This window comes from Procambarus clarkii, chromosome 61 (assembly GCF_040958095.1).
Source record: "Procambarus clarkii isolate CNS0578487 chromosome 61, FALCON_Pclarkii_2.0, whole genome shotgun sequence".
In the NCBI taxonomy this organism is placed as follows: Eukaryota; Metazoa; Arthropoda; class Malacostraca; order Decapoda; family Cambaridae; genus Procambarus; species Procambarus clarkii.
In genome coordinates, this window is record NC_091210.1 from 29797222 (window position 1) to 29806502 (window position 9281).

The window sequence follows — 9281 nt, forward strand, 5'->3', positions numbered from 1 at the left end:
TGTCTAAACTTTTGCCTATAAGCCTCAGGAACAAGTTGATAAGCAGTAAGGATGGCCGCCTTTACCTTGTCATAGTCAAAACTGTCACTCAAAGACATAGCTGCAAATATCCTCTTTGCCTTTCCCACCAACTGACCCTGCAGAAGAGATACCCATTATGTTTCATGCCACTCCATACTCTGTGCCAACTTTTCAAAATGAGTGAAGAATTTGTCTGAGTCTGTCTCACAGAATAGAGGAAAGTTGACATTTTTTGTTAACCTTTAACTGCCCAGGTGTTCCTTAGGTCAACAACACCAGTGTTTTCTGATCGAATTCCCAATTCTGCTAGCCTAGTCTCTGACTCAATATTTTTCTGAGATTGCTTCACTTCTAACCTCTTCATTGCTAGTTCTATTTCTAATTTCTTCGGAGCTTGCTCTGTCTCCAGCTTCTTCTGAGCTTGTTCAGCCTACAACTGCAACTTTTTTAGTTCCAATTCTGCCTGCAGCATCTGAGTCTCCACCTTTCCTGTAGTTACAACTTTTGCACCACTGGTGGACGGGTACTGCTCTAATATTTCCTGTGGGAGAATTTGCTCATCTACCCAGTGCATCATTATCTCTCATAACAGTTCCGTCTTCACTATTCCCATGTGCAATAATATTCCATAGTGCTTACCAACAGCCACTAGGATATGACTTTTTTGCCGCTTTTAAAGCCTCAACACTTGGATTGTAGACAATTTGTTGTGCTAGCAAATACATTTTTAGTGTGTAAGATACAGCAGACTCCAACACTTTCACTTTTAAGCTGAGAATTAGTTAGGAAATCTGATAGGCACAGTGCTTAGTTTACTTGACTGCGCTGTCAACTGGTAAATTTTTGCACTCGAGAACACAAAAAAATTTATAACACTTTTCATAAAGATTAATAAAATGTATAGTAATAAGTAATACAATACATTAACTCGTATTATACCAATATTAATAATATTATAAATTTCTACACAAGTCAAAGTGAAGAAATAGGCTGCAATATTTTTATGTCAGGTGTGCAATACAGGCAACCCAGTTTTATCAGGCTGCTTTTGGACAGGCCACCAATTTCTATCAGGAATTGGGTGAGGGGTGGTGATGAAATTTTTAAATGTTGTCTAGGGATATAGATGATCTTACTTAAGCCTAGGGGAAACAAGGAGTAAGGAAACAACCTAGTACAAAAGACACAATTTATATATATATATATATATATATATATATATATATATATATATATATATATAACTGAAAACTCACACCCCAGAAGTGACTCGAACCCATACTCCCAGGAGCAATGCAACTGGTATGTACAAGACGCCTTAATCCACTTGACCATCACGACCGGACATAATGAGGTGATAGCCGAGGCTATTTGAACCACCCCACCGCCGGCACTCGGATAGTAATCTTGGGCATAGCATTTTACCAAATCACCTCATTCTTTGGGGCACACGTGAGGAACACAAATGCGAACAAGCCTGAATGGTCCCCAGGACAATATGCAACTGAAAACTCACACCCCAGAAGTGACTCGAACCCATACTCCCAGGAGCAACGCAACTGGTATGTACAAGACGCCTTAATCCACTTGACCATCACGACCGGACATAATGAGGTGATAGCCGAGGCTATTTGAACCACCCCACCGCCGGCACTCGGATAGTAATCTTGGGCATAGCATTTTACCAAATCACCTCATTCTTTGGGGCACACGTGAGGAACACAAATGCGAACAAGCCTGAATGGTCCCCAGGACAATATGCAACTGAAAACTCACACCCCAGAAGTGACTCGAACCCATACTCCCAGGAGCAACGCAACTGGTATGTACAAGACGCCTTAATCCACTTGACCATCACGACCGGACATAATGAGGTGATAGCCGAGGCTATTTGAACCACCCCACCGCCGGCACTCGGATAGTAATCTTGGGCATAGCATTTTACCAAATCACCTCATTCTTTGGGGCACACGTGAGGAACACAAATGCGAACAAGCCTGAATGGTCCCCAGGACAATATGCAACTGAAAACTCACACCCCAGAAGTGACTCGAACCCATACTCCCAGGAGCAACGCAACTGGTATGTACAAGACGCCTTAATCCACTTGACCATCACGACCGGACATAATGAGGTGATAGCCGAGGCTATTTGAACCACCCCACCGCCGGCACTCGGATAGTAATCTTGGGCATAGCATTTTACCAAATCACCTCATTCTTTGGGGCACACGTGAGGAACACAAATGCGAACAAGCCTGAATGGTCCCCAGGACAATATGCAACTGAAAACTCACACCCCAGAAGTGACTCGAACCCATACTCCCAGGAGCAACGCAACTGGTATGTACAAGATGCCTTAATCCACTTGACCATCACGACCGGACATAATGAGGTGATAGCCGAGGCTATTTGAACCACCCCACCGCTGGCACTTGGATAGTAATCTTGGGCATAGCATTTTACCAAATCACCTCATTCTTTGGGGCACACGTGAGGAACACAAATGCTAACAAGCCTGAATGGTCCCCAGGACAATATGCAACTGAAAACACACACCCCTGAAGTGACTCGAACCCATACTCCCAGGAGCAACGCAACTGGTATGTACAAGACGCCTTAATCCACTTGACCATCACGACCGGACATAATGAGGTGATAGCCGAGGCTATTTGAACCACCCCACCGCCGGCACTCGGATAGTAATCTTGGGCATAGCATTTTACCAAATCACCTCATTCTTTGGGGCACACGTGAGGAACACAAATGCGAACAAGCCTGAATGGTCCCCAGGACAATATGCAACTGAAAACTCACACCCCAGAAGTGACTCGAACCCATACTCCCAGGAGCAACGCAACTGGTATGTACAAGACGCCTTAATCCACTTGACCATCACGACCGGACATAATGAGGTGATAGCCGAGGCTATTTGAACCACCCCACCGCCGGCACTCGGATAGTAATCTTGGGCATAGCATTTTACCAAATCACCTCATTCTTTGGGGCACACGTGAGGAACACAAATGCGAACAAGCCTGAATGGTCCCCAGGACAATATGCAACTGAAAACTCACACCCCAGAAGTGACTCGAACCCATACTCCCAGGAGCAACGCAACTGGTATGTACAAGACGCCTTAATCCACTTGACCATCACGACCGGACATAATGAGGTGATAGCCGAGGCTATTTGAACCACCCCACCGCCGGCACTCGGATAGTAATCTTGGGCATAGCATTTTACCAAATCACCTCATTCTTTGGGGCACACGTGAGGAACACAAATGCGAACAAGCCTGAATGGTCCCCAGGACAATATGCAACTGAAAACTCACACCCCAGAAGTGACTCGAACCCATACTCCCAGGAGCAACGCAACTGGTATGTACAAGACGCCTTAATCCACTTGACCATCACGACCGGACATAATGAGGTGATAGCCGAGGCTATTTGAACCACCCCACCGCCGGCACTCCTCGGTGATAGCCTCGGCTATCACCTCATTATGTCCGGTCGTGATGGTCAAGTGGATTAAGGCATCTTGTACATACCAGTTGCGTTGCTCCTGGGAGTATGGGTTCGAGTCACTTCTGGGGTGTGAGTTTTCAGTTGCATATTGTCCTGGGGACCATTCAGGCTTGTTCGCATTTGTGTTCCTCACGTGTGCCCCAAAGAATGAGGTGATTTGGTAAAATGCTATGCCCAAGATTACTATCCGAGTGCCGGCGGTGGGGTGGTTCAAATAGCCTCGGCTATCACCTCATTATGTCCGGTCGTGATGGTCAAGTGGATTAAGGCGTCTTGTACATACCAGTTGCGTTGCTCCTGGGAGTATGGGTTCGAGTCACTTCTGGGGTGTGAGTTTTCAGTTGCATATTGTCCTGGGGACCATTCAGGCTTGTTCGCATTTGTGTTCCTCACGTGTGCCCCAAAGAATGAGGTGATTTGGTAAAATGCTATGCCCAAGATTACTATCCGAGTGCCGGCGGTGGGGTGGTTCAAATAGCCTCGGCTATCACCTCATTATGTCCGGTCGTGATGGTCAAGTGGATTAAGGCGTCTTGTACATACCAGTTGCGTTGCTCCTGGGAGTATGGGTTCGAGTCACTTCTGGGGTGTGAGTTTTCAGTTGCATATTGTCCTGGGGACCATTCAGGCTTGTTCGCATTTGTGTTCCTCACGTGTGCCCCAAAGAATGAGGTGATTTGGTAAAATGCTATGCCCAAGATTACTATCCGAGTGCCGGCGGTGGGGTGGTTCAAATAGCCTCGGCTATCACCTCATTATGTCCGGTCGTGATGGTCACGTGGATTAAGGCGTCTTGTACATACCAGTTGCGTTGCTCCTGGGAGTATGGGTTCGGTTCAAATAGCCTCGGCTATCACCTCATTATGTCCGGTCGTGATGGTCAAGTGGATTAAGGCGTCTTGTACATACCAGTTGCGTTGCTCCTGGGAGTATGGGTTCGAGTCACTTCTGGGGTGTGAGTTTTCAGTTGCATATTGTCCTGGGGACCATTCAGGCTTGTTCGCATTTGTGTTCCTCACGTGTGCCCCAAAGAATGAGGTGATTTGGTAAAATGCTATGCCCAAGATTACTATCCGAGTGCCGGCGGTGGGGTGGTTCAAATAGCCTCGGCTATCACCTCATTATGTCCGGTCGTGATGGTCAAGTGGATTAAGGCGTCTTGTACATACCAGTTGCGTTGCTCCTGGGAGTATGGGTTCGAGTCACTTCTGGGGTGTGAGTTTTCAGTTGCATATTGTCCTGGGGACCATTCAGGCTTGTTCGCATTTGTGTTCCTCACGTGTGCCCCAAAGAATGAGGTGATTTGGTAAAATGCTATGCCCAAGATTACTATCCGAGTGCCGGCGGTGGGGTGGTTCAAATAGCCTCGGCTATCACCTCATTATGTCCGGTCGTGATGGTCACGTGGATTAAGGCGTCTTGTACATACCAGTTGCGTTGCTCCTGGGAGTATGGGTTCGGTTCAAATAGCCTCGGCTATCACCTCATTATGTCCGGTCGTGATGGTCAAGTGGATTAAGGCGTCTTGTACATACCAGTTGCGTTGCTCCTGGGAGTATGGGTTCGAGTCACTTCTGGGGTGTGAGTTTTCAGTTGCATATTGTCCTGGGGACCATTCAGGCTTGTTCGCATTTGTGTTCCTCACGTGTGCCCCAAAGAATGAGGTGATTTGGTAAAATGCTATGCCCAAGATTACTATCCGAGTGCCGGCGGTGGGGTGGTTCAAATAGCCTCGGCTATCACCTCATTATGTCCGGTCGTGATGGTCAAGTGGATTAAGGCGTCTTGTACATACCAGTTGCGTTGCTCCTGGGAGTATGGGTTCGAGTCACTTCTGGGGTGTGAGTTTTCAGTTGCATATTGTCCTGGGGACCATTCAGGCTTGTTCGCATTTGTGTTCCTCACGTGTGCCCCAAAGAATGAGGTGATTTGGTAAAATGCTATGCCCAAGATTACTATCCGAGTGCCGGCGGTGGGGTGGTTCAAATAGCCTCGGCTATCACCTCATTATGTCCGGTCGTGATGGTCACGTGGATTAAGGCGTCTTGTACATACCAGTTGCGTTGCTCCTGGGAGTATGGGTTCGGTTCAAATAGCCTCGGCTATCACCTCATTATGTCCGATCGTGATGGTCAAGTGGATTAAGGCGTCTTGTACATACCAGTTGCGTTGCTCCTGGGAGTATGGGTTCGAGTCACTTCTGGGGTGTGAGTTTTCAGTTGCATATTGTCCTGGGGACCATTCAGGCTTGTTCGCATTTGTGTTCCTCACGTGTGCCCCAAAGAATGAGGTGATTTGGTAAAATGCTATGCCCAAGATTACTATCCGAGTGCCGGCGGTGGGGTGGTTCAAATAGCCTCGGCTATCACCTCATTATGTCCGGTCATGATGGTCAAGTGGATTAAGGCGTCTTGTACATACCAGTTGCGTTGCTCCTGGGAGTATGGGTTCGAGTCACTTCTGGGGTGTGAGTTTTCAGTTGCATATTGTCCTGGGGACCATTCAGGCTTGTTCGCATTTGTGTTCCTCACGTGTGCCCCAAAGAATGAGGTGATTTGGTAAAATGCTATGCCCAAGATTACTATCCAAGTGCCGGCGGTGGGGTGGTTCAAATAGCCTCGGCTATCACCTCATTATGTCCGGTCGTGATGGTCAAGTGGATTAAGGCGTCTTGTACATACCAGTTGCGTTGCTCCTGGGAGTATGGGTTCGAGTCACTTCTGGGGTGTGAGTTTTCAGTTGCATATTGTCCTGGGGACCATTCAGGCTTGTTCGCATTTGTGTTCCTCACGTGTGCCCCAAAGAATGAGGTGATTTGGTACAATGCTATGCCCAAGATTACTATCCGAGTGCCGGCGGTGGGGTGGTTCAAATAGCCTCGGCTATCACCTCATTATGTCCGGTCGTGATGGTCAAGTGGATTAAGGCGTCTTGTACATACCAGTTGCGTTGCTCCTGGGAGTATGGGTTCGAATCACTTCTGGGGTGTGAGTTTTCAGTTGCATATTGTCCTGGGGACCATTCAGGCTTGTTCGCATATATATATATATATATATATATATATATATATATATATATATATATATATGTATATATATATATATATATATATATATATATATATATATATATATATATATATATATATATATATATATATGTCGTACCTAGTAGGCAGAACGCACTTCTCAGCCTACTATGCAAGGCCAAATTTGCCTAATAAGCCAAGTTTTCATGAATTAATTGTTTTTCGACTACCTAACCTAACCTAACCTGAGTTTTTCGGCTACCTAACCTAACCTAACCTATAAAGATAGGTTAGGTTAGGTTAGGTAGGGTTGGTTAGGTTCGGTCATATATCTACGTTAATTTTAACTCCAATAAAAAAAATTGACCTCATACATAATAAAATGGGTAGCTTTATCATTTCATGAGAAAAAAATTTGAGAAAATATATTATTTCAGGAAAACTTGGCTTATTAGGCAAATCAGGCCTTGCTTAGTAGGCCGAGAAGTGCATTCTGGCAATTAGGTACGACATATATATATATATATATATATATATATATATATATATATATATATATATATATATATATATATATATATATATATATATATATATGTCGTACCTAGTAGCCAGAACTCACTTCTCAGCCTACTATGCATGGCCCGATTTGCCTAATAAGCCAAGTTTTCCTGAATTAATATATTTTCTCTAAATTTTTTCTTATGAAATGATAAAGCTACCCATTTCATTATTTATGAGGTCAATTTTTTTTCATTGGAGTTAAAATTAACGTAGATATATGACCGAACCTAACCAACCCTACCTAACCTAACCTAACCTATCTCTATAGCTTAGGTTGGGTTATGTAGCCGAAAAAGTTAGGTTAGGTTAGGTTAGGTAGGTTCGGTAGTCGAAAAACAATTAATTCATAAAAACTTGGCTTATTAGGCAAATCGGGCCTTGCATAGTAGGCTGAGAAGTGAGTTCTGGCTACTAGGTACGACATATATATATATATATATATATATATATATATATATATATATATATATATATATATATATATATGTCGTACCTAGTAGCCAGAACTCACTTCTCAGCCTACTATGCAAGGCCAAATTTGCCTAGTAAGCCAAGTTTTCATGAATTAATTGTTTTTCGACTACCTAACCTACCTAACCTAACCTAACCTAACTTTTTCGGCTACCTAACCAAACCTAACCTATAAAGATAGGTTAGGTTAGGTTAGGTAGGGTTGGTTAGGTTCGGTCATATATCTATGTTAATTTTAACTCCAATAAAAAAAAATTGACCTCATACATAATGAAATGGGTAGCTTTATCATTTCATAAGAAAAAAATTAGAAAAAATATATTAATTCAGGAAAACTTGGCTTATTAGGCAAATCGGGCCATGCATAGTAGGCTGAGAAGTGAGTTCTGGCTACTAGGTACGACATATATATATATATATATATATATATATATATATATATATATATATATATATATATATATATATGTCGTACCTAATTGCCAGAATGCACTTCTCGGCCTACTATGCAAGGCCTGATTTGCCTAATAAGCCAAGTTTTCCTGAAATAATATATTTTCTCAAATTTTTTTCTCATGAAATGATAAAGCTGATTTCTTGGCGTTCACAGTTTCGATCAGTTTGTTGACCTCTGACCAAACTAAGTTCCAAAGGATAACGAAGGACACTACAGCCGAATTAAAAGCAAAGGTCAACAAACTGATCGAAACTGTGAACGCCAAGAAATCCGGACTCCACCTGCCAAAGATCATTGGGGAATATAAACCTGGATATGCGTATGGAAATGTCAAGACACACAAGCCTGGAAAGCCACTTCGGCCAATCATTAGCCAGATACCCACACCCATGTACAGACTGGCGAAGCGACTCAACGGCCTGCTGACTCCTTATGTTCCTTGCGCCTTCAGCCTGAATTCTCCAAAGGAATTTGTTGACTTACTGCGGGGCACACGGGCCACAGGGATAAGAGCCTCGTTGGACGTAGAATCGCTGTTTACCAACGTACCTGTGGACGAGACAATCGGGATGATAGCCGACAGAGTGCACCGTGATCCAGCCTGTACTCCTCTTGACATACCAGAAAATATTCTGAGGAAACTACTCCAAGCTTGTACTAAAGAGGCCCCCTTCTTTAGCCCGGATGGGCACATGTATAAGCAAGTAGATGGGGTCGCAATGGGTTCTCCCCTAGGTGTCCTGTTTGCAAACTTCTACATGGGTACCATCGAGCAAAAAGTTTTAGTCGACATGAACTTGAAACCGGCCATATACTGCAGGTATGTTGACTACATTTTTACACAGGTACCTGATGTCAGACATCTGCAGGAGCTGAAGGAGGCATTTGAGCAGAGTTCCGTGCTGTGTTTCACTTACGAGATGGAAAAGGATGGGAAGCTGCCCTTTCTAGATGTAACAGTCATGGAAAAGAGCAGAGGTTTCCACACTGCAGTCTACACTAAGGACACGAACATAGGAATGTGCCTAATTGCCAACAGCGACTGCCCAGACAGGTACAAGAGGAGTCTTGTTAACGCATATGTCGACCGTGCTCTCAGCCACAGCTCAGAATGGAAGCAAGTCGACAAAGAACTCTGTAGGGTAAGGCAGGTCCTAGTCAACAACGGCTTCTCCAAAGGTTTCGTCGAAGACATCATAAGAAGGAAAGTG